Below are 26976 nucleotides of genomic sequence, written 5' to 3' on the forward strand. Positions count from 1 at the left end.
GCGTTTACGTTTGTTGAATCGGCGTCTGCAGTCGTGACATTTGGTCACTGATTGGCTGTTAGCTAGCAAATCAGCGTGCGGAGCACCAACGGGAAGTGATAAATGTGGAAAAACAGTGAGCACGCGTCCGCTGCCTTAATCTTCTTACAAGTACAAGAGCGAGGGTTGACAATGTAAGTATTTCACAATATTGTCTCAAGAACGTGATGGTTTACTTCGCGTGGGAGTTAATCGTGAGCGAAGAATATAGCTGAATGCATTGTTTGCGTTTTTATAATCCACCCCCAGCAACAGCTTTCCGGTTGGAGTTTTCTAACCATGAGAAATGGTGACTACCGCCGCCGATGGTATGTAAGGGTACTACATCTTATGCATGCGCAGAAGGTACTTTAATGGTCAGCGTCGCTGTCTGTCGTTGGGGTGTATTCCTCCAGCGTGATGTGCCGTTTGTGAACTAACAATTGAGCTTACATCCCAAGTGAGTGACCTGCTGAAATTTTCCAACAGCCCTTTATTAATGATAATTAATAATTAACAATAATTATCGTCTTCCGACCCCGTCCATCCTCGTCCTTTTAAAGCGGTTCCGTCCTTACGTTCACCCCATCCAGCAAAAAAAAAAAAAAAAAAAAAAGCATCCGTGCATGACACCACGGGAGAGAGGGGGAGATGCTAATGGCAGAGGTTTATTTAAAGCTGGCTAAGAAGCGAGCGAGTCGAGGGCTGTAATAAATCTGCTTTATTTAACAGCGGTCAATGTTTCTATGTCAATGAAGGGGACGCAAAAGAGGTCAGAGCCCTCCGGGTTGCTGATTGGCTTGCAGGTTTCCCCTCCGCTTCCGGAGCGCCGACTGTAACATCCTCAGACCGTGTGTGGAGAAACAAATCGCGCAGGAGCAGTTTAGCTATGTTCACACCAATCGCGGATGAGTGTTCGCTTTATTCTCTGGCTTTTGACTGTGGGAAATTTGAAACCTGAATGTCGTAGCCGCTTCATTCGTGCAAATCGGAGAGGGGAGGGGCTTTGCTTGGTAATAGATGATAACTGGCAAAACAAAATAAAAGGTTTTGACATCGCAATCAAGTGGCCGACACTGTGCTAAAGCTAATGCAAACAATATTGCGGCATGGGAAAGTTCAACAGCTGTAAAAAACTACGGAAAGGAAGTCAAAACATACCAGGTAAAATAAGCTCCTCGCTCACGGTTCTCCAAGCCTGGTCCCTTTTTTTTCATGTCCTGGTAACCAGCTACCACTTATGCTGTGATTTACATATAATCGGATAAGTCAACTAATCGTGACTACTGTTGGTAATTAGTTGACTAGAAAAACAATTGTTTGTGGCAGCCCTGCAGGAGAGCCCTCAACTGCGACCCCACTTGCAGTTCCAAGTTTTACTGCTGCTTAGTGTGGCCAACGTGGCGGCGGCAGTAGGGCCAACCAGCCAGTCATGTTCATGTTAATAAAAAAACGTTTTATGCCTTTTTAAAAATATTTGTCAATGTTTTATCCCCATCTTATTGAAATGGTATAGAGTATTTTCCTGGTTATCGATATCGAGTTTGAAATTTTTGTATCATGACAACCCTAGTCAGTTGTAACAGGAACATGTTGTTTTCGAGGATGAACCGTCAATATTAAAAGACCACTAAAATAAGTGAGTAGGGATCACCATGGCAAAAGCAAATAGTTCCTTTTCTTTATGACAGTATAACATCAAAGTCCTTACTCTTGGAAAATGCATTAAATACTAAACACTGTATTAAATATTGTTGACATGCTGCCATCAAATACAACGGATATGCTGTACGTTGTATATATTCTTAGTACAGTCATTTTTTTGTTACATTTTCTCTGCTTAAGCAGCATAAAAAGGGCTAAACTATCAATCACAGAACATTTGGCTTCTTCAGATTTCTAAACTTGTAGTATATAGAATGCAGATGATAAATTATGTCTGTTTTTATGAGGGCATTTCTGGCAGTAATGGGAAACTAATTTGAACATAGACAGCTCAACCCATGCTGATGATTGATAATGTTTCATAATGATTGATGTTTTATTAATGCAAAATGTTCTCTTATTATAAACATATTATCAAAATTATAAAAATTGTCATTCAAAAGCCTGACATAAATCATTTCAAACAACTAAATATCTCTCATCAGTTTTGTCAGTCAGTTTCATTGAAACAGAAGCTGCAATGGCATGAAAAAGAATATGACAAAGCTGGTTTATCAATATTTTTTCAACATATTTTATAGAACTTATGCGATGAGAAAACTAATATTTAACTCAGAAATAATTTTGTAACATGGATGGTCTTTTTTTCCTGTCTGTAATCATTGTTGGGCAAGTTATTTCGAAAATGTAATATATTTCATATTATTAGTTACTTGCATTTGAAAGTAATAAGTATCTTTACAATATTAAAGTCTGAGTAATACGTTACATAAGTTTAAGTTTGAAGTTACTTTTTTTTTTTTTTTTTTGTTAAAGGCAAAGTTTATGTTCCACCACTACCAGCAAATATCGAATACTAGAATACTAGTGGGGGAGAATTAAATGCTAATGTAAAATTAGCATTGACGTTATTACTATTATTATTAGCATTACTTCAAATAACGAATATTCACACAAACGCTGTGGAAACACATACACAAAGGGAAGATAACGCTACTCAAAAACACAATCTTTCCCCATCTGTGAAAAACAAGTTGTATTTATAGAGGTAAATCACAATTTCTTCTGTTCCCATTCTACATGCACGGCACCACACTGCCCCTATGAGGTCAAAACATGCAGTTTTTGTTTTTATTCCAATAATTCTTATTGTAGTATACTCTTATTTATCTTCTTGCTCATTTATATTTTCATTGTCCTTTCAAGTGATTTTCAAAGTTGAGTTTTTAAGGATTCAAAGAAATTTCCTTTCCTCAAAATTCAAGGATACAAAGATCCAAGGACTTAGTTTTGTCACACATATTTCCACATGACATGGCACGAAATATAATCACAATATCCCAGGTTAGCCCAGTAAGTACCAAGACTTGTAAAAATAACATAAGTTAAAAAAAGTATGATAAAGAGATAAGGCTAATGCTTATTCAAGTCTTCAATGTATGAAATGATTCAAGTAATCAATGGTGTGGATGGAGCAGAAAGAAAATGCAAGAGGCTTCAATTTTGCATGATATTTACAAGGTAATTCTATACTTGACCAAAAAGAATAGAGTGTTCATGTATAAAGTTTTACGTGCAGGGATGAATCGACATCAGGCCGTGATGATAGTTTTGAGTAGTTGAGCTTTAGAAGTTTTGAAATCAATGAATAATCGTTTCAATTTGGGGGCGGCATTGCTCAGTGGTAGGGTGGTCGTTTCCCAACTCTGAGGTTGTGGGTTCGATCCCCGGCCATTGTGACCATGTTGAAGTATCCTTGAGCCACATACTGAACCCCCAGTTGCTCCTGATGCTGCGTCATCAGTAGGTATATGAGGTACAGTGTGAAGTGCTTTGAGTACCAAAGGTAGAAAAGCGCTATTCAAGATACAGTCCATTTTACCATTTCAATAATCATGATTTCAATCTTCATCAAAATAATTGTGATTATTATTCATTCCATAATTGTCCAGCCCTGACAGCTGCAATCAACACGGTGGACCTCCTGACATCCTGAGACATGTTTGGCAGGAATCAGCTTGGTGTTTTCGTGCTGCTGGTGATGGCCACAAAACTCTAAGGTATCTACATCATGTGTCCAAGCTAGCGTTTTGTTTGTTTTTTGGTTTTGAAATATCGCGTGATGATTTTGGCTGATTTTTTTTAATCACCCTGTAATGTTAAGGCTGTCACAAATGATTTTTTTAGAATTGTTTATCCTCTTGATTATTCCATCGATTACTTGAGAATTTGCTGTAAAACATAAAATCATATTTTTCTTTCTTTTCAGGATAAAGCAACCCAAATCCTTAGCGTTAGGGGTGTCCCGGTACAACATTTTGACCTCCGATATGATACCGATATTGCAGCCTTGAGTACCATCCGATATCAATATTGATCCAACACGGTACCAACAGGTACGATACATGTTTTTTTTTTTTTTTTTAAATACACCCACACGGCCAACATCATCTACTACTTACTCTGCTGTCTTCTTCACATGCACGGTTGTTTTGATCATGTAGGCTCTACATCCTAGAGCCATAAACTGCTGGATAGAAGTAGGAGCAGAGTCTAGAGTGGACTGATTATATATGACAGCTAATATTGAAGATTTTGGAGGTAGACCGATATAATCCGACACTGTTTTATTGGCTGATACCGGACCAATATCTGATATCAATATCGGATCGTGACTCCCCTTCTTGGCATTTTCATGAAAATTTGGGCTCATCTCATGTCCCTTTAAAAACGTTCCTTGCTCCTCAAAACACTGGCTGCAAATAGTTCTCACGCTGCCATATTTGTTGCCGGGAAACACTACAAATATCCATGCGGGAACATGAAAGTGGCAAAGCATTGGTTCCGCATACAGCAAATTCTAAAAAAATATATATTAAAAACAATTTTGTTTCAACCAATTTCTGTGGTCGATTTTTTTTTCCAGCCCTAAATAATATTACAAAAATATGACTAACTTGTGATACTACTTTGTTAGTGTCTAAATGTAAAAAATTACTGTATATTATCAAAGTAACGTGTTACCCCCAATACTTTCTGTAATGTAGTCAGACATGGAGTTTCAACAATAACATTTGCAAAGCATTAGTATTGTGTACTGTTTATATTATTTTTACCATGGCCAAGTACGTGGTGGTGCTGGTGCTAATAATCCTCTTCTTATATGGATATGATGTGATTCATATTTCAGTATAAATTTGCCATTTGTGCAAGACACAAAATGGATGGATGGATAGATATTTCTCTAATCAGCTATTGGTAAATGTCTGACTACTCAGTTTGATTAAGGTGTACTTCTTTTCCGTTCTACTTTTTGGTTAAAATAAATGTAGATAAATCCCTCACTTCCCTGAGCCACTGTTATTTTCTTTGTACTGATGAGTTCGCTTTTGTTCTTATCAGAGCTGCTGTGCAGCTGTTTAATTGAGCAGTTTAATAGTTAGGCAGATGAGGTCCAGAAGAAAGTGAAAATGGTGAGATACAGCTAATAAAGATCCAGCGTAATTTTGGGGTATTCAACTCAACTATTCAGAATGAATAAATAAATAAATAAACAGCTTCTATTGTTCAGATGTTAAAATATTCAACAAAAGTACGTACTGTACCCCTGCAAGCAAATTAAGTGATATGTTGATGTCTTTGAAACCTTTTCATCATCTTATCTTACTGTACATATCAAAAAGGGAACAATTCAAGGACTATTGTGATGTCATGATATTCATGAACATTAATTTGTCTTTAATTAAAAAAATAATTTCTTTTTATTTATATGAATGGGATTTAGTGGTTACAGATGCCTGTCTGACCTTCACAAGTCTTCCCACAAAGTCTGTTGGAATAGCAGAAAAAAGAAATGGAAATGCTGTCCGGCTGCCAGTTTTGGAAGATCAGTCACGTCAAACAGCTCATTGTTCTTTACAGTGGTTAATACATTGATGTGATGAAGTGCTTCGGCAGCTGCAAGTACCCTTCTATAATGAAGAAATTGTGCAGCAAGATGATGACTATGAACACAATGTAACCCATTAAGGTCTAAAGCGCCTGGCTCAACAGATCACCAAAACCTAAGGTCTTTGGGATTACCCTTGAAAACCTGAAGTTTTCCCAGAAATTCAACACTTACAAAATAATTAATATCTCAACCCCTGTATCAGACAGAAACATAATTGCAAAAGAATTGAAGAGTTAATACAAAATAGTCTACTGTTGGGCGGCACGGTGGTCGACTGGTTAGCACGTCCGCCTCACAGTTCAGAGGTCGTGGGTTCGATCCCGGCTCCGGCCTCCCTGTGTGGAGTTTACATGTTCTCCCCGTGCCTGCCTGGGTTTTCTCCAGGTTCTTCGGTTTCCTCCCACATTCCAAAAACATGCATGGTAAGTTGATTGGACTCTCTAAAGTGCCCCTAGGTGTGATTGTGAGTGCGGATGTTTGTCTCTGTGTGCCCTGCGATTGGCTGGCAACCACTCCGCCTACTGCCCGAAGACAGCTGGGATAGGCTCCAGCACGCCCTGCGACCCTTGTGAGGATAAGCGATATCGATAATGGACGGATGGATGTTTCAATCGAACATGTAAAAATCATGTGTCAGTGCAAGAGAAGCACTATTTTAATAAAAAAAAAATCAAGTGGTAATTACCATTCTCTATCATGTTACAAATACGTCAATATCGTCATTGTCTACAAACTATATCATATCACGTTCCACTGCTTCAAAGTCCACAAGCGTGTCGTCTATATATCTCTGCCGTTACTTATTTCAGAGCTCCCGGCGATCGACGGCGTCCGCCATTAGCCTACGGCTCGGACAAAATCCGCAACATCCTCCTTGGTCTCGCGACTCCATCACGTGTATATTCTGATGCATTAAATTGGCTAAGAGACGGAGAATTGGATTAAAAAATGACACAGACGTATCCGCTCTCTCGGCTTTAAATTTACAAAGACGCAACAGCGCTCCCGGCTCTAGTGGTAGAAATGCGGTTATGCACTCCCATCCTTAATGGGTTAAAGGGGAAGTCAACCCTAACCCTGACCCTTAGCTTCCTCAGGAAATAAAGACTATTCCAACCACAACTAAATTCTATTGTGTTCTATTGTATTCTATGTAAGTGTATTCCCAAGTACTGGTTCCTGTACTGTGGTTTTGCACAGCAACGGCACCTTTTTCTGCACCAGGATCAAGTTGAAGATCCAGACAGCTTGTTGGCACAAACTTTGTTTGTCGTTTCATCTTTAATCCTAAACACTTCTTCAGTTCTAAAATGTAAGTGTGGAATATCCCTAGATTTCCATCTGGTGGGTCACAATACAGTGGTTGTTGTTGCCTGGTGTGACTTGAAAACAACCATCCCTGCATACAAATCGGTTGTTCATCTTCCTGCTGGCAAAACAGATAATTAAGTGGCCTCTCTTCCTTAGGAACAAGACAATCTTCAGGCAAGGCAGGGTTGGCTGGGTCATGAAACCTCTTGGCAATGTGGCTTAACAGTAGAAGAATGTCCGAGCCACACTTGAGTGTCATTAGCCACGAAATCACCTGTTTATTTTTCGCCGCTGTCTTGGTACATGTGCCGCGCATGCAGGCTCATGGCAGAGACATTGTAGCCCAAATAACACAAAACACAACACTGCAGGAAAGGTATTTTATTGTGTTGTATGCATAGCTTGACGGCTAAATGCATGCTGTTGTGGTAGAAATAGACCACGTGAATATCAATATGGAAGTGGCAATTTCCCTGAATTGCCACAGCTGAAATGAGGGTGCTGAGTACTTATATGTCGTATCGTTATTAAGATATTTGGCAAAAACATCGAGATCTTAGATTTTGTCCATATCGCACAGCCCTAATGTCTACCTTTTTAACAAGTTCAAGTGCTAATAAATGAACAGTTTCATAGGTTGAGTTTTAGGACCACAAATTTATCAGCTTTTTCAGAAAACCCTGGTTTATCCGACTGCGGTGTCTGAGTCCAAACAAAAAGCCACCATGCAAAAAGGAGTACCAAGATAAGAGATGGAGTTAAAGATTAAGAAGAAAGTACAGTCATGTGGAAATACAAATAGATGTATGGATGCCATTGTAGCTATGTGTGAGGAGCAGTAAATAAAACAAAATACAAGACTGCTCTTGACAATACCACATTTACGGAACCCTTAGCAGTGGATCTCTCATCTCGTGCATCGAGGAAAAATGGAGCTACTTCAGAGAAATAATGTGAATTAATAATTGCAGGATACATTGATCATCGACACTTCAAATGCGTCTTGTGGCCCCGGCTCAGCGGGAAACACGCCTGTTCGCCGGGTATCACTGCCTGTTTTTCAGCAAGTCTTTATGCAGTCCACAGCAGTCTGCTGGGGGAGGCCCCTGCCTGCTCAGCATACATACTCTATAAATGCAAATGTAAAATCGAATTTAAACATAGATCGAGGGTTATGTCACATGGTAAACAATATCGTACTATGATATAAATCGTTATAACGCACAGCTCTACAACAGGCTGTCTTGCAGTGTTGCTGTGACACTATTTTGTGACGCTCCGCAATTAAAACATCAACTTGGATACGAAGGGTTCAACCAGAGTGCTTTTATACATAATTCACACATGATTCTATCCCAGTCTACATGCATTTTCACACACATCAAAGGCAGTCACTTGAAGATGCCAAGGTTACCTTCTTCATACTTACACAACTTCACATCCTCGGTCAACCATACTTAAAGGGTCTGTGCCATATTGTTTCAAGCAACTATTTGCATATACATGGTCCTCAAATGAGCACTAGAATTTCTTGTTGGGTGCTCAATTTTTTTTCCTGACCCACTGACCTCATGGTTAAACTGGCAAGGTTTATTGTTAATATGTATAGATATGTCGTTTTAATATAACTGAATAATTTTAATTTCCTAATTACAACAACGAATACCAGGGCTACACAACGTCTGTTTATTAAAACAATATAATTTACTGTTTTAAGAAAAATGAATTAAATTAACATTTAACATAATTGAGTTGCACAGCCCGTTTGAAAAATTAATGGCCCGCCTCTGCATTACGGGACCCTGTGATTCTCACGGACTGCAAGGACATATTTTGTCGGACCCGCGGAGCAGGGACACGGAGACAACAGTCTCATCGGCGGCTCTTCTATGATATGTTATATGTTTGGCCGCTTGCAGCGAATGTAGTCATTACTTGTTAGCGCCGGAGCCAGTTTAGCAAAGCCAATTGCCACAAAAACGCTTGTTTATATGCTACGCAACACGCGGCGAGGGTTTATCTCGAAATAAAAGTGAAACAAATCGGATATCGATGTCTTACTTAGCTTTTATTTTAAAGTTGGTCCACGGAAGCAATCACCGTGGCGGCTGACTAGGCTTTGAATTGAGGTTGCAAAGCGCGACTGCAGTCAATCTGACTGACTGAGCTGCGTTATTCTAATGCGCAAAAGTGTGGTGACAGATTTGAACTGGAGCGCAATATTTAATTTCCGGTGCTCATGCGCACAGACGCATCGCTTATGTACACTCCTGATTATATATTACCTTTGGCACAATGGCTATTTTATTTCTTAGGAAATATGAGCTATTGTGGTGACTGTTTTTCTAACCCGGAAGTAGGACGCTTGGCTCACTAAAACCACGCCTCCACCCGTGTGGCTGCCGCGCCACTGTCATGATGTTTTCCTAAGGCAGGCTGCTACGATCACCACCCACTAAATCAGGGGTGGCCATTACGTCGATCGCGATCGACGGGGCGATCGCAAAGGTATCGTGGGTAGATCACCGGCCTATCATCCGTGCTCACTACTGTTATTGCTACATTCACACCAACTGCGTTGGGAGCGCTTCTGGCGGCGCGTTTCAATTGGAGTCAATGTAGTTCGCGCGGGTGGGCGCAGTTGCGTTCGGGGCGGCGGGAATGATGCGTTTGGCGCGGTGGGACCGAAGCTCTGGAAATTCGCCCATTTGCTCCATTCGGCACGTATAAAACATGTCAACTCTTTTGCCATTTCGCCTCGCGGCAGCCAATCAGCGTCGGGCAAAGTTGACTTGTTTTATTGGCACCGAATGGAGCGAATGGGCAGATTGTTGTTGCTGCAAATCTGCTTGAGGCTGGCTATCAGCAGCTACTGTCCGGTCCATGCGTGCCTGGCTGATTTCATTCAGTACAAGTCATCAGAGTAAGGTAATTACAAAACATTTTTTTTGTTGTATTGTGCTATATAGGTTGATGCAGTCATGCAAGGTACACCAGCATATACGGTGCATTTAAAAATAATTCTCAATATATTTATAAATAATGTGTTTTGCATTTTTAGTAGGTGGTAGATCATTTTGACTCAGTCATGTCATAAGTAGCTCTCAGGCTGAAAATGTGTGGGCACCCCTGCACTAAACAGTAAACCAACACAACCACACACATATCCAAAAATTCTCACAGCTAAACACTTATCTTAATTACTTGCATATTTTCTAAACTAAAATATGAACAGTTGTTGTCAGTGAAAGTGGGCGTGTGTTAAATTTGCAGGGTCAGTTGGGGGTGGCTCCTCAATATTCGATGTAAAAGACTGAGGGCCCCGTCGTTTTCTGGTATGGGAGGGGCTGGTGCTTAGACAGCAGGAATGCTCTGAGATGGGTGAATGAAGGACAACACCACTTTGGTTTTTGGTGATGAATTGAATTAGCATTTTAACTTGGCTAAAAGTGCAAAAAAGCTGATTTTGCATGATAAAGACCCTTTAAGGACCGAATACAAATGTTCGAAATTATAAGTAGTCTGCATTTATATTGCACATTTTATAAATACAAGATACTCAAAGTGCTTCAGAAGTGTTGCGTCATTCCTGTTTTAAAAGTGTTGCGTCATTCATTCTTTCACACTTTAATGATGCTATACTGCTACAGAAGAAGAGTGAGCTTGACAAGATCAGCTAAGAGTGTGTCAGAGCGTGTCAGGCACATGGCTGACACACTGTTTGACAAAGTAGTATTGGACTACTTTCAAGTCTGGAGCACACCTCTGTCAATCTTTCCCATCAGTGTCAGAGGTTTGACTGACACTAACCGCCCGGTGCATGTTCTGTCCATGGCATCAACATGTTGAAATGTCTACAGGCTGGGTAAAAGGCTAAAACAATGATAATGTGTTAAAAATCATGATTAAGATTAAGAAGCTTGTTTCAATTTAAAATAATGATTTGTTTTCATGATAAATTTAGATTTTATTTCAATAAATATTTGTTATGAAAGTATTCAAATACAGTCCCTCACCGATTTATTAGACAAGTCAAGTCAAATTTATTTATACAGCCTGTGGAAAAATGAGAAACCTTGAGAAGGGACCACAGATGGGGGAATCCCCCTTCCAGCATGATCAGGCTGCAATGACAAGTGAGTGCCCATAAATTATTTGATTGTATATTCACTTTATTCACTCCATCCCCAAGACACTGAGTTACTTTATACTTGTCAACTAGCGTAGTAGATCCAACCATGCTGTGCATTCAATGGACACAGTACAGTGCACAAATAGTCACCACAACATTTGAGAATGTGCCAATAATCAGAAGCTAACACTAATAATGCTTTCTAACAGTAACTCTGCAGCTCTGCTTACCTTTCAGCTTTGGCATGCTTTGCCTAACCTGACTGCCTAGTAAAGGCAGAGAAACTCAATATGGGTGTGGTAATATGTAAATTAGCTGAATTGTTATGTCACAATTTGGCAAAATGCAGAACAGCCTGCTCATTCAGATTTTTGGTAATTGCCATAACAAAAGATTTTCTTGATTGTTTGATTTCCCACTTAATTGTTGGTCTGCTACTCCAAAGAACTATTTGTATACAAGCAATGACAAAACAATTTTCCCATAATACTGTATGTCCATCCCATTTGCATCAAAGAGTGTGTTTTCAAATACTGATTAAAAGCAAGCTAACATAGCAACTCTTATCTTAACAGCCTGTTTTTCCTTTTGATGGAGTAATTACAAGAGGACATTTGTTGTGAACAGTCAAAAATAGTGTAGTTGTTGAGAGTTCTATTCCAATGAACACAGATATGCAGCATGCCAAACATTTGTTAAGGGCACACACATCAAAGTGCTTCAGTATAGTGAAATATGGAAACACAATGTCTGTGCTAAATCAAATAAATCAGTCTTTTCAACACTTGATATAATCAATCAAATACACAACTATTGTTCCTTTGATATAATTTAAAACTACCCAGTAACTTGTTGAAAAGACGGGAAATGTTTTGGAAAGTAGACTGAAGGCAACATTAAGCACAATTAACAATTCTTTGATTGATGGTAATGAAACTATCAGAATACTTACCCCCTGTTACATTAGCCAAGTGGATTCTAGATAGATGTTTTATCAGTGCAGTTATCTTAACATCTCAGGTAGGAACTCGAACAATGTGGATGTGGGTTATATTGCTTGTCTGGTTATGTAAACAACAGACTGTCAGAGAAACAGCAAAAATATGCTGTACCAGTTGTCTAAGTGCTTCACAAAAGTGCCATGAGCCAAAATAAAAATGCAAGAGTGCAACAAAACTTGAGATTTTATTACAGAACAAGTGAAACTTTAGGAAGGCCAATTTCAAATGCTTTGTACTTATTTTTGATAATGTACATGGAAAAATTCTTCTGTCATTGGCATGTACAGTATATTAGTAAAGCAGCAGTAATTATCTGACTGAAGATGATAATTTGAGGGTGGAGTGGTTTGGGTTTCAAATCATAGCTCTGGCATTATTGTGTGCGCATGTCACAAATGGGTTTTCTTTTTGTCAGTTTGTTCAATGTTGCAAAGAGTTGCAAAGACATTCGGCAGACAAACAGCTTTAAAGGTGGAGTCAACCCAAACATATTTTTTTCCAGAATATGTTCTATGCAGGCCCACTAGTCTAAACATGGCATTCTGATTAATATTGCATTTGTGTAATATGAGAAATCCACTCTCACTTTTAGCGAGCTCGGGGGTCGGATATCTTGTCACTTCTGTCGACTGAAGATGTCATCGAATTTGCTCAGGGCTCAGCAAACGACCAATCATGGCTCAGCTTCAGAAAACAGGTGAGCCGTGATTGGTCGTTATCTGAACCCTGAGCAACTTCGATGTCATCTTCAGTCGACAGAAGTGACAAAATGGCCGCCCCCTGAGATGGATAAAAGTGGGTACATTTTGCTGCTTAAGTCATATTCCACAAACACAATATTACTCAGAATGCTGTATTTCAACCAGTGGGCCTGCATAGAACATATTCTAAAAAAAAAACATGTTTGGGTTGACTTCCCCTTTCATGGTTGCAAACAGTTTTTCTTGTCGCCATCAAATTTTGAGCATGTTCAAAAGTTCTTTGCGACAAGAAAAACTGTGTGAGACCTTTAAAACTGTTGCCGAACGTCTTTACGACCGTTTGCGACCTTCAACGAACCCTGACGAAAAAACAACATTTGGGCCGTGCACAAACACTCACCGACCCTCCCAGCTCAGTGAGATACGGGCTTAAGCGGTATAGAAAATGGATGGATGCAAGATTATTATTGCGAGGGAAGAAAATATTTAATGCTTTTAGTAATGCATCATTCTGACCTGAACTTAAGTTCGGAAGCAATTAAAAACTGGGAAATGCTGGCAGTCAAAGTGTGCCTCCATCGTTCATCATTTTAGAATAACTTTTTTACTCCTCCATCAGTGCACTTCTGAGGGATCAGAAAGGGTAAGATTTGCCGTAGGTGTGAATTCGAAGGAGTCCTCCACTTTGAAATACGGTAATAAAACCTCCACTTGAACTAAGCAAGGCTCTTGTGAAGGGAGAAGCTCAAAGGAATCCCCCTTTGACACAATACCTTTCTCCATTGCTGCCCTACCACAATGCTAAGGTAAAAGAATCCAAGCAGTGAAGGTGGAGGAAAATGAAAGAAAAAAACAAGCAGAACCCTGACAAAGCAGGGCATTTTGCTCAACTGGCTGGTGCATTAAAAAACACACTTTCAAAAAAGTGCAAAACTCAGTATTTCGTGTGTGCGTGTGTGTCCATGGGTGGACATGTGCTTGTGTGCATATTAGCTAATACAATGTCCTGAAAGTTTTCTTAAAAAGTAATGAGACATATAATGCTGCTTCGGAAGAGAAACGTTTGTCGATAAGTGCAGACCTAAGTCTTTAATATGAATGCTCAGATGTCCTTCCCTGAGCAATCACCTCAAATTATCTTGGTGGAGAAGTCCAAATCATCCAAGAAGTTTTCTGGGCTTTTATGACCCTGGTCACCCAAAAATGAAATTGAGTACATTCAACACACCATTTTTCTCTGTAGGACCTGTTTTACCTGGGTGATCAGAGTTGTAAAGTCCCAGACAATTTGGATGTACAGTCTACTTAAAAAAAAAAAAGTATTTGGATCCAGATGATTTTATGATGTGCAACTGTTTGATGAATAATAATATAACAAATATATGATACAATTGAGTAAATCCTACGAAAAACGTTTTTCAGATGTTTTGACGATACATGTACACTAGTCCATTAAGGTACGTGTTGCATACGTTGCGTTATTTCTTACACGGATAATTCAATAGTAATTTTGTGTTAAAGTCCAAAATCAAACTGTTCACTTCAATTATTGTTGTTGAAGTTGCGTGAAATGCACCAGCCATTCCCCGCCCCCCCCCGTTGGGTTTTGAGAGTTGGGAAGAATATTTGTGCGTATATAAAATCCACAAAGAGAAGAAACATTGTCATTTCCATCAGCAGTGCTTGTGTTTCTGCACCTCCCATCTTTAACCTGATTCAGTCAACATCTGACAACAGAGTGAGATGGAGAAAGCAAGGAAGATGTAAGTAAGCATCCCCACACAAATATTGTTCCCTGCTTTCCACTCTCACTGGAGAAATGTATTTCATTGTACATTCCATCATAAAATAATATGGTAAATCTTAAACTGACTTTTTGGCCTCACTGCCAATTCTTCATCTTCTTCTGTTTATTATTATTACTGCACAAGCTCTGTGACTCCTAGATGTAAACGATTACAGGTTCTGGACATCCACAGTTCATTGTGCCAGGCAGCTGCAATACATGTTTCATACTATTCATTCATTCATTATCCATACCGCTTCTCCTCACAAGGGTCGCGGGGCGTGCTGGAGCCTATCCCAGCTGTCTTTGGGCAGTAGGCAGGGGACACCCTGAACTGGTTGCCAGCCAATCGCAGGGCACACAGAGACCAACATCCGCACTCACAATCACACCTAGGGGCAATTTAGACAGTCCAATCAACTTACCATGCATGTTTTTGGAATGTGGGAGGAAACCGGAGTGCCCGGAGAAAACCCACGCAGGCACGGGGAGAACATGCAAACTCCACACAGGGAGGCCGGAGCCGGGATCGAACCCTAGATCTCTGAACTGTGAGGCAGACGTGCTAACCAGTCGACCACCGTGCCGCCATGTTTCATACTAGTTTCATTCAATTTTCATGTAGTATGATTCTGATGACTTTTTGGGCATTTTCTTTTTCAACACCAATATGTTGTGGGGTTTTATTCGTCCAATAAAACACATGCCAATATCTCACCATTTAACAATTTTAATGTGCTTTGTTCATAACACACAGTATTACTAATCAAACAATAACTTGAACTTCATACTTGCCTCCATTACCTTCAACAAAAATGAAAAGAGATAAGTGTCAATAAAGAATACACAAATAAACAACTAACAAACAATTTCATGAAATAATATATGAATGAATTAAATGAACCATACATTTGGTGACCGGGGTTGTTAATCCAAAAAAAATTCCTGACAGCAAAGCATAATACATAATACTTGTGTTATCTAATTAAACGGTAAGAGGAAAAAATAATAAAATAAAAGATGAATATGTTTTTACTTTTACTATGCAAGATAATGTTCAAGAACAGCAGCATATTTACAGGTGTCATGCAGGCTGTATGTAGTAACGTCTAGCAATTGTGGAACTAGCATATGCACTTTTATCATTTATGAACAGAGATGGGAAAAGTACTGACATTCTGTACTTGAGTAAAAGTACAATTTGGTAAAGGTAAAAGTATTCATTCAATTAATTATTCAACTAAAAGTTAAAAAAAATACAAGCTCTGAAATGTACTTTGTCAGTAAAAGTAAAAAGTACTTTTTCCGGCTGTTTCCTCCTCATGTCATATAATTTGAAGGCTATTAAATTTGAAAAGTCGTCACTTACCACCCTTTGAACTGGCTGGATTTTTTTTTTTAATTCTCAAACTTCAAAATTTCAAAGGCTTCCTGAAAGCAAACAAATAGAACCATGGTCATGTGTCATCTTCCAAACCGTTTATCCTGTAAAGGGTCGCGGGGAGGTGCTGGAGCCTATCCCAGCTGACAATCGGCGAAAGGCAGACTACACCCCGGTCACCAGCCAGTCGCAGGGCAAACACACAGACACCATCACTGAGCGGGAACCGATCCCACGCTGCCCGCACACAACTCAGGCGTGTGTACCAATACACCATCAGTGACCCAGGAACCACATAGTCTACCACGCTAATACAGCATGTTATGCTAAACTAACATTAACCTGAGCCAAACTAATGAAAGGGTAATCATTTAGCTTTACCTCTAGCTGTTTCCTCACATCGGACGGGGAATCCTTGTAGGCGACAAGCTTATGGACATTAGGTTTACACAGGACACAATGCATTCGCCAAAAGTTGTTCATCGAGACACTCTACATATTCGATCATTCTACTTCTTCTCACTTTCCGATTAAATTATCTTCCGTAGCGGGTAGCATGGCATCTTCTTGGGTGATGTCATAGCTTGAGATAGAGCCAATCACAAACTGGGATGCCCGGGACCGCGCGTAACCCTTCCTATGATCGGCGGAGCCACAAACATTGGTCTAATTTATTCTTTAATCTTCATGCATCATATAAAACAAAAGTAACAACCCTGTTTTGAAAACGTATTGAGTATAAAGTACAGATACTGGTGTTGTAATGTAACAGATAAAAGTAAAAAGTATTCTAAAAAACAAGTACTCAGTTAATCACAATGCACTTGTGGGGCCCATGGTAGTTGTTGTTGGACAAGGGTAGATAAGTTGATGACATCCATGCTCATCACCCATGTATGTATATTTTTTTATGATTATTTTGGTACAATAGTTTTCAACATGTTTTATGTGCAGGTATTACAGTATTTAATCAGTGGCTAACTAAATAAGAATTGTTAAGTTATTTAAGGCACCTGAGACAGCTACAGCTGAGTCAGTAGACAGAGTGCAGTTCGTTGCATCAAGTCTCGCTGTAACTGTCGCTGATGTGTTGTGTGTTGCAGGTGAGTGAAAGTGCCAAAATAAGGAGAATAAGTTGCAATACTGTTTGTAGTTGAGTCCAAGTATCCCTCAGTGTTGTGATTATTGCGTGGAATTTAGGTTTTGAGCACATTTGTCATCGAAGAAAAGTACGGAATGTTATTTACCGTAGCTGATGAACACTGCGGCCATTTGCGTGACTTGTTGCCGCTGATTTTACTGTTATTTTTGTATAATGTACAATATTGCATACCATATTACATGTCGATATTTTGAGTTACTACAGAAAGCGATGTGTTTATAGCAGGTAACCGTCGGTCGTGAAGTTTCATGCTTCGAGTAGTAGACAGAGCGCAGCTCATTGTGTCATGTCTCGCTGTAACTGTCGCTGATGTCCTGTGTGTTGCAGAAGTAAAGACACTTTTTTTCAAAACCCCCCGCATGCTTGGAATTATTTGTGTCCATGCGTGCGACAAACTGGAAAAACCTACTCAAGTACAGTAATCAAGTATTTGTACTTTGTTACTTCCTATCTCAGTTTTTTAAATTACGGTGCACTAAAAAATTCAGTCGGACACTCTAACACTACTCTAGAGTACGAGTGTTCCAAGGAGCAGAGCGTGCTTCCTCTCTTTCCATGCGTGCGACAAACTGGAAAAACCTACTCAAGTACAGTAATCAAGTATTTGTACTTTGTTACTTCCTATCCCAGTTTTTTAAATTACGGTGCACTAAAAAATTCAGTCGGACACTCTAACACTACTCTAGAGTACGAGTGTTCCAAGGAGCAGAGCGTGCTTCCTCTTTTTAAACTTACAACAGTTTTGTTGCCAAATCCGTTCAACCCCCACGTCAGCCCACAACACTCGCATCTTGCATTTATAGCTTGCATCTTGTCCTGCCTGATTCTCTGACACTCCGTGTCCCCAGTAACAGCGGCAAGAGCACACACTGGACACCCGCAGAGTAGGGCTGCTCAATATATAGACATTGCAATATTGGCTCATGCAATATGCATATTGCAAAGATTCATCCATCCATTATCTGTACCGCTTCTCCTCACAAGGGTCGCGGGGCGTGCTGGAGCCTATCCCAGCTGTCTTTGGGCAGTAGGCAGGGGACACCCTGAACTGGTTGCCAGCCAATCGCAGGGCACACAGAGACCAACATCCGCACTCACAATCACACCTAGGGGCAATTTAGAGAGTCCAATCAACTTACCATGCATGTTTTTGGAATGTGGGAGGAAACCGGAGTACCCGGAGGAAACCCACGCAGGCACGGGGAGAACATGCAAACTCCAATATTGCAAAGATTAATTGAATAATTGTATAATGGAATTGTATGCTTTTTACTGAATTTGATCAGTCAGAAGCAACTTAAATGCGTATCGCCACCCAATAGTTGAACATTATCTTGGGGAATTACAGGCAGTTTCGATTTTTTACGACGCCCTGCCTCCTCCTCCATTTTGTCCCCAGCACTATAGTGACTACGTTTACATGCAGTCAATATTCGGCTTAAAGTCAAAATTCCGATTTCTGAAACGTTCTGAATATCCCGTTTACATGATTGAGCAGACAGAGTTGCTCCGGCATTTGAATAACCCACTTTGTACGGCGACACATGGCGTCATGACTCAAATGGACGTCATTTCCGATTGTTACTTTCAACTGTCAATGAAACACAATATTCATGTCACTCACCACATGAATGAAGCAGCCGGTATCCTCCTCGCTCCAAAAGTGTGCTTTTGTGCAGTGTCTCTGAGCTTGTTTACCTCTGTTTGTGTATTTGCTATGGGTTTCGCGCCAAACAACGCGCTTCCGCATACAAGCACTTCCTGTACTACAAAGACCAGCATTCCTTGCGGTTGAGTGTCTCGATCGTGTCTGTTTACATAGCGGCAGTATCTTTGCCTTTTTCGCCCTCCTCTCCTCTTTCTCCATCCACTTCAACAGTAATGCTAAGTACAGAATCTTATGCTTTTTATTTTAATATATTTTCGTCTTTTATACAAAGCATTTTGGTGAAATCCGACATACGCGGAAATTCGTGTTACATCGCCAGTGTAGGAACGGAACTCGTTCGTAAAATGAGGACTCCCTGTACAATTGATTAGCTAAGAATACTTTGAGCTCGCTTATTTTGTTGCATGAAAAATGTATGTCTTTTATTAGATAGTAAAATGGAATTCCTTTTAAGAAGAATATGTTAAATATTGAAATGCTAATCAATATCGTTATATTCAACAACCATATTGCATATCACATGTTTTTCCAATATCGTGTAGCCCTACTGCAGTGTGGCCGCAGAAATCTGGCATGTGTCATCTTCCACACCGCTTATCCTGTACAGGGTCACAGGAAGGTGCTGGAGCCTATCCCATCTGACTATGGGCGAAAGGCAGATTAGCAGATCACACCCTGAACTGGTCGCCCGCCAGTCGCAGGGCACACACAGACGCCGTCACTGAGCGGGAACCGATCCCACGCTGCCTGCACACGTCGCGTGTGTACCACTATACCATCAGCGACCCCAGAAATCTGGTGTGACCACCATTTGCGTCATGTAGCGCAATCCGTTGATGTTCACTGCGCTTCAAATATGATTTTTTTTTTTTATGCCAATATGCGACATGTATCTGATTTTTTCATGCAGTGTGAACAGTATAATTCCAATTCAACAATTCCTGGGCCTCTTTCATATGTGGATATACTGTAAATCAGATATGTATGTGATGCGTCGGCAGTATGAACACTCATCCGACCTGTACGTCATTAAAAGCCCAATCTGCACTCCGCGCGGGTGGGAGTGAGTGCTTTTGAGACTATTGACATCATTCGTGAATGTGCAAAGTTGTTTTAAGTAACAGTTGTTATCTAACATTAGACTAATCCCACTTGAAACATGAAGCATAATGTGGACATTTGTGGTGATAGTACTAATTCATCAAGGCAGACACTTAAAATGAAGGAATTGAAAAAAACACCATGCCAATACATGGTCTCATAATTTTTTCTAAGGCTGTATATATGCATGCACACGTGCAAACTAACACACCCACATACATAGACCCCTACACACGTATCCCTAGGGATCTTTCTTAAACACTCTCGTGAAAAATCATACATGTCCTTTCAGAGTTTCTTCTGCAAGTAACTTTAACCTTGTATGGACCTGCATGAGGGAGTGCACATTGTGAAGGGAAAGTGTCCAGCCACAGCTTTTGTCAGCATGGGTTTTCTGCAGCACAGTCCGTACTTTAACAATTGATTGCGACTTTCTGGGTTCACAGCAATCAAGGCTGCATGGTCCACAGCTGTTAAGGATATTTTGGATCTGTTATGATGGGCTATACAGTGTGTAGGATTTATGTAATTTTACTTACAATATGACAGTCCAAATGAAGTGAAATGAAAAACATCTCTGGGGGTCTTATATTTTCTTTAATATACGTTGAGTCATAAGCAAATTAAATTACACAAATGTGTAATGAATTAATCTTTTATTACCATGTAATAAATGTCTTAAGTATACAAAGTCTTACTGTATATGGAATGATTCAGGAGGAGGCTCAAGAGAATAGCACCGGCTCCCTTGGCTGACCTGTTAAACTCATAGTGCACAGTTTTAGTTCAGTTTATTCCGCAACTAAAAAGTAATTAAAATAGTATGATAAAGACAATTTGACCGTCTATCAAGATACATCCATACAAAATAGTGTACTGTTGCTTTAAGACACTGGCTGGGGTCTTGCATCAGCCACACGTACGGAGCTGAGAGCGGGGAGAAAAAAGAGATAATTATGACCGAATACATAAATAATTTTGGAGACTTGGAAACATTCTACACGGTCGGGGATAAATAAAAGACTTATTTAATCGATCTACAAGCGTTTTGGTGAGTTTAAAGTTATCTTACCGTATCTTTCTTGTATGCTACATGTGTGACTGTTAGCTAAATGTTACCATCGTAGCTCGGTGGAAATGATGTGTACTAAGAGCACAATTAATTTCCTCCAAAAATGCGATTTATACTCCAGTGCGACCTATATATGTTTTTTTCTACTTTATTATGCATTTTATGGCTGGTGCAACTTGTACTCTGGAGCGACTTATAGTCCGGAAAATACGGTCCATGCAGATAAAAGCCCAAAAAGTGCAGACGAAAGCCAAGGCTAATATTATGCACTCTTTTAACATAATGTTAATGTGCCACTGTAGTGCAAAGAGATTATTAGAAAATGAAAGAAAACAAACTAAGAGTAAAATTTTGCTCAAACCGGCCTACTTCTAGCTTAGCATTGAAATTCATACATACTTTCACCAAACCAATGCATCTATGCATCCATAGACACACTATGTCCACACATATGATCATATTTATCATTATTATAAAAAAATATACATATATACACGTTATTATCATATTTATCGTTATCATAAATATACATATATATATATATATATATATATATATATATATATATACTTTTTTTTTTTTTTTTAATTTATGATAATGATAAATATGATAATATGTCACTGAGCAGGAACCAATCCCACACTGCCCGCACACAACTCAGGCGTGTGTACCACTACACTATCAGTGACAGTGTGTGTGTGTGTGTGTGTGTGTGTGTGTGTGTATATATATATATATATATATATATATATATATATATATATATATATATATATATATATATATATATATATATATATATATACCTCTGTCAAGCGATTAAAATATTTAATCATAGTTAATCACATTTTTCATAGTTAGCTCGTAGTTCATCGCATATTTTATTTATTGTAAAAAAAAAATTCCCTTGATTTTTCCGTCCCATTATTTTCTTGAATTTTAATACATGAATAAGAGGATTGATTTTCTTTTGCAAATCTTTTATCAAAGGGAATTCAATCCAAACATATTTTTTCACGAATATGTTCTATTCAGGTCCACTAGTTGAAACAAGGCATTCTGATAATTATTGCATTTTTATTGCGTAATTATTGCGCCTGCATCGAACATATTCTTGAAAAAAAAAAGTTTGGGATGACTTCGCCTTCAATTGAAAAAACAAGCATTGGATTCAACTCGGGCGAACTGGTCGACTGGTTAGCACGTCCACCTCACAGTTCAAAGGTTGTGGGTTCGATCCCAGCTCTGGCCTCCCTGTGTGCCAGGTACTCCGGTTTCATCCCACATTCCAAAAACATGCATGGCAGGTTAATTTATGTTTGTCTCTGTGTGCCCTGCCATTGGCTGGCAACCAATTCAGGGTGTCCCCTGCCTACTGCCCGAAGACAGCTGGGATCAGCTCCAGCACGCCCCGCGACCCTTGTGAGGATAAGGGGTATTGATAATGGATGGGGGCGGCACGGTGGTCGACTGGTTAGCACGTCCGCCTCACAGTTCAGAGGTCGTGGGTTCGATCCCGGCTCCGGCCTCCCTGTGTGGAGTTTGCATGTTCTCCCCGTGCCTGCGTGGGTTTTCTCCGGGCACTCCGGTTTCCTCCCACATTCCAAAAACATGCATGGTAAGTTGATTGGATACTCTAAAAAATTGGCCCTAGGTGTGATTGTGAGTGCGGATGTTTGTCTCTGTGTGCCCTGCGATTGGCTGGCAACCAGTTCAGGGTGTCCCCCGCCTACTGCCCAAAGACAGCTGGGATAGGCTCCAGCACGCCCCGCGACCCTTGTGAGGAGAAGCGGTACAGATAATGGATGGATGGATAATGGATGGATGGATGGTTTCAACTCACACAAACATCCCCTCAGCCCTATCAAACACACACGCACACACACCCACACGAGCACACACACATGCACACAGCCACACACACAATCATTTACATTAGTGTTGTTCTGACAGATATATTTATTTCGTCTTGAGAGCGACTTGGTGCTCAAGCGCGGCTTGGATTTAGAACTATACGAGACCAGTCATTTTCACGCACGTCGCTTTGATTGCACTCTGGCAATGAATTCATCGACTAAAAAGATTATTACTCGCTGCTCGAGTGTCTTATAAGGGTATTTTGTTTATTAAAATTCTGTTGTGTGGGTATATTTTAATGTAAATTGTGTCAGATAAATGAGTGAGAAATAGTTGGTGCAACGCTGAGATTGTCCCGTGCGGCTCTCGATCGCGCTGCATGGTTCCTGCTGTTATAAAATACAGCTGCTTTGGAGAAAACGGCATATTATTTTGTATTTATTATTTTTAAAATTATAAATGTAATACATTTCTAAAATGCTGTAATATTGTTTTGTGAGTATATATTTATATTGTGCTTACATATTCATTCCTTTTTGATTTGGTTTGGTACGGCGCCGAAGAGAGAGAGAGGTGAATTAGAGCGGGGCTGTTCACGTCTGAATACGAAGACAGAACAAAACACTGTCCTGCGGTGTCGGTTCCCTTTAGCAAGGAAGATGAAGAAATACATAAGTCAAACCTATATTGTAACCCGCCATACCACGGCCTCCGAAGATAAGGAAGAATAACATTACCACGTCGCGACGTTGCGACTATCACCGCAGGGCAGGGGAACTCAACCGTGCATGTATCAGATGAGCAATTCATCCTCATCGTCAATATTTTGAAGCAGATGTAACGCCTCCTCTTCTCCAAAGCTTTTTTAAAAATATCAACGCCGTGCTAAATTGACAGCCCTAATGAATATATGTATCCTAATGTATACACACATACAATTATTATACATACACATTATATATTCACAAGAACAATTTCAAAAATATAGGTATCCTTTATAAAACCAAGGATATCCTAAATAAGGCATCTTTATATAGTATACTATATTGCTCATTATAACTGCCATACCTGACATACGGTGTGGAGGTATGGCGTCACACTCAACACAAACACTCAGTCTATCTTTAAGCTACAAAAAAGAGCCATACGAATTATTAACCACTCATCTTATATAGAACCAACAAATCCATTATTTAGTAAGTTAAACACTCTCAAATTCCATGGCTTCATTGAATTTAAAACAGCACAAATAATGTATAAAGCCTACAATAATCAACGTTGCCACAGTATCCAGAAGCTGTTCAAAATCAGAGATGGGTTATAGGTTGTGATAGGTTAAGGGGCACAAGCGGTTAAGGGGCACAAGCATCTTTAAATAATCAAGGACAAGAACAAACATAAAGTAAATGTGTGTTTCTTCAAAACGTGTGAATTTATGGAATAATTATGAAATACAACTGAAAAGTTGTGAATCATTTTCAGTATTTAAAAAGAGGTTTAAAAATATAGTATTACAAAAATATATAAATCAAGTATAGACACAGGAAATGAAAGTGAATCTCTTAATTAACTGTCTTTAGTTTTTGGTTTATGAATATGATTTTTTATACATTTGTATAATAGGGGCATGACTATTTATATTTATACTTTTGTTTCTTGTTTCAATGTATAGTGTTTACTTTGTAAAATAAGCGTTTTTAGTTTAGTTTTTATATGGGTTAGGCTCAGGTATATGAGTGTATGTATTTATGAATAACCCTCTTTTGTATTAATAGAAAATGATTTCCAATAGTTTATAGTAAACAAGGGGTAGGACTTGACAAGTTTTTTACTTCTTCCTACTCCCCTTGAACATACAGATGTGTTTTTCATGTTGTGTTTATATGTTCAATAAATCAATGAATCAATATATGTGTGTGTATATATATATATATATATATATATATATATATATATATATATATATATATATATATATATATATATATATATATATATATATATATATATATATATATATATATATGTGTATGTATATATGTACATGTATTAGGGTTGCAAAATTAATCAAATTGCAGCCATGATTAAATTACCTGATTGTCGACAACATTTACATTTGAAATGCAAGCTCTGCTCAATTGTACTCAAAAACTTTCTCAACCTGTAGTCAACCATCCACCAGGGGGAGAACAGATGGTTAATGCTTCCTTAAAATGGCAAAATGAACAAGTGTGCACATCCTGCAGCGAGATTTTGAAGTCACCCCTTTGGACTGATGAGCGGACTCATTGTCGAGAGAAGAAAGTACAACAAAAATTGGAGATGAGGAGCATCACGGTGAGGTGCTCATGCCTTGAAAGGATTATGCATTTGCTGGACTTGTTTTTGCATTGTGAGGTTAAACAAAACAATAGCGTATGTATTCAGTTAGCACTGTAAATTGTAAACTAGTTGGATCTCAGGTTTCGGACAGGTGCGGTTGGCCTTGCGCATGACTGATGTTCCGCACCCACCTCAGACCAATGGAAAATTAGAGGAAACAGTGCATATTTCTTACCCAACATGCGAACGTATTGAAACTACATACTACAACAACTAATAATAATTTTAACTATCATAACTGCAATCATTAATTTTCTAATGAGATGCCTAATGTTCTAGAAAATCATGAAGTGGACACAAATTGTGACTGGCAATAATTTATTCGATTTAAATTTGGAATCACTGCAAAACCAATGGCCGAGACTCGGCCACTCATGAAATCTTGTGGCAGATCCCCACATACTGCACGAGAGTTCAGTGGTGTTCCACACTGCTTTGCTCAGTGCGCGGCGGCCATAAAGTGAAGTTCTAAAGGGGAACAAATAGTCCTCATCAACTTCAGACGTGTACTATGGGCTTTAAGGATTGGCTCATGCAATAACTCTCCCAAATTCTATCTAGGTTGGTCCAGATGAGTGTCCAGTACACATGCATATGTGATGTGTATTTGTAAGGTCTCAATGACTAACAACACAACAGGATCTGTGTCTTCATAATAGATGAGGAAAGAAAATCCAATAAGGCAAAAAAAAAAAAACAAGCTTCAGGCATAAGAAGTCAAACAAGAGATCTAGAGGAGACTAAATGTTCACATCTCTGACCAGAGGTACAACTAAGCCCAAAATAGGATCCACATGTAATAACCCATACATGCTGCAATAATTGTGATTAAAATAAATGAGAGCAAAAATTGTACACCATCCATAGGGGGAAAATGCAGAAGCCTACCATATGTTTTCCGGTTGGGAAAAAATGGTGTCATTCAGCAAACTTGGTGTTCTTTTTTTGTTAGATCCTCATTCATGTAGATGAGTGATTCTCAACCAGTGTGCCGTGGCACATTAGTGTACTGTGAGGGATTAGGTGTGCTGGGGGAAATTGTCCAATGTCAATTATTTTGACAACAAATACGTATTTTTTCTATTAAAAAAACTTTTTGAAGGATTTATGACAACCATGTCCAGTAACAGGAAAAACAAAAAAATGTTCCGCCACTAGATGACAGAAGGTACATAATGACCATGCATAGCCACTTTTTGAAAATCGTTTTGCTAAGTGGTGTGCCGTGAGATTTTTTCCAATGTGAAATATGTGCTCCGGTTCAATAAAGATTGAGAAACACTGATGTAGACATCTGAGTCCTTCAGGTTTTTATCCCGTGCAAAAGCAGCTTGGTTTGGTATTTTTGATTCACAAAGTGTGCATAAGTTATGATAGGTAGCCATATTTTTACCTTCAATTGTTAGGTTTTTCATTTTTATGGAGAAAGTCACAGCAAACTGGAGCATCTCCATTATTCTGGCCCGCCGGCAGCTGATCTGGCATAGATGCAATGTCTTGTTTCCAGTTTGCTGATAATAACGTTCTCCATCAGTGAGTCCTGTTCCAAGACTTTAATCATGCACCTCAAAGCTGTCTATTCTTTGTCCTTCTCCTTCACCAGGGCCTTCAATTGTTTGACTTTGTTAATGAGCTCCATAAGAGCAGTCTTCTCCTTTGCCACCTTACTCAGCTCATCAGATATCAAATGGAGGAATCATAATATTTCCTTAAAATCATTCTCATTTGGAGCACGACTAGATTTTTTTTGGCATTTACTTCTTTGCTTTCGTTTGTCCTCCAGTTT

General features: G+C 39.3%; 1 protein-coding gene and 1 long non-coding RNA gene across 5 annotated transcripts in view; one reads left to right on the top strand and one right to left on the bottom strand.

Moving 5' to 3' along the window:
* Positions 1 to 26976, bottom strand: part of sorcs1 (sortilin-related VPS10 domain containing receptor 1) — a 196163-nt gene that overhangs the window by 139132 nt on the left and 30055 nt on the right. The gene's annotated exons all lie outside the window — the stretch shown is intronic.
* LOC147145558 (uncharacterized) lies at positions 944 to 4452 on the top strand. Its single transcript, XR_015087319.1, has 3 exons — positions 944 to 1182; positions 3636 to 3743; positions 3953 to 4452. It is a non-coding gene; the product is annotated as an uncharacterized LOC147145558 (long non-coding RNA).

Source organism: Filicampus tigris, chromosome 6 (genome assembly GCF_054856515.1).
Source record: "Filicampus tigris isolate MCC_2025a chromosome 6, RoL_Ftig_1.0, whole genome shotgun sequence".
Classification (NCBI taxonomy): domain Eukaryota; kingdom Metazoa; phylum Chordata; class Actinopteri; order Syngnathiformes; family Syngnathidae; genus Filicampus; species Filicampus tigris.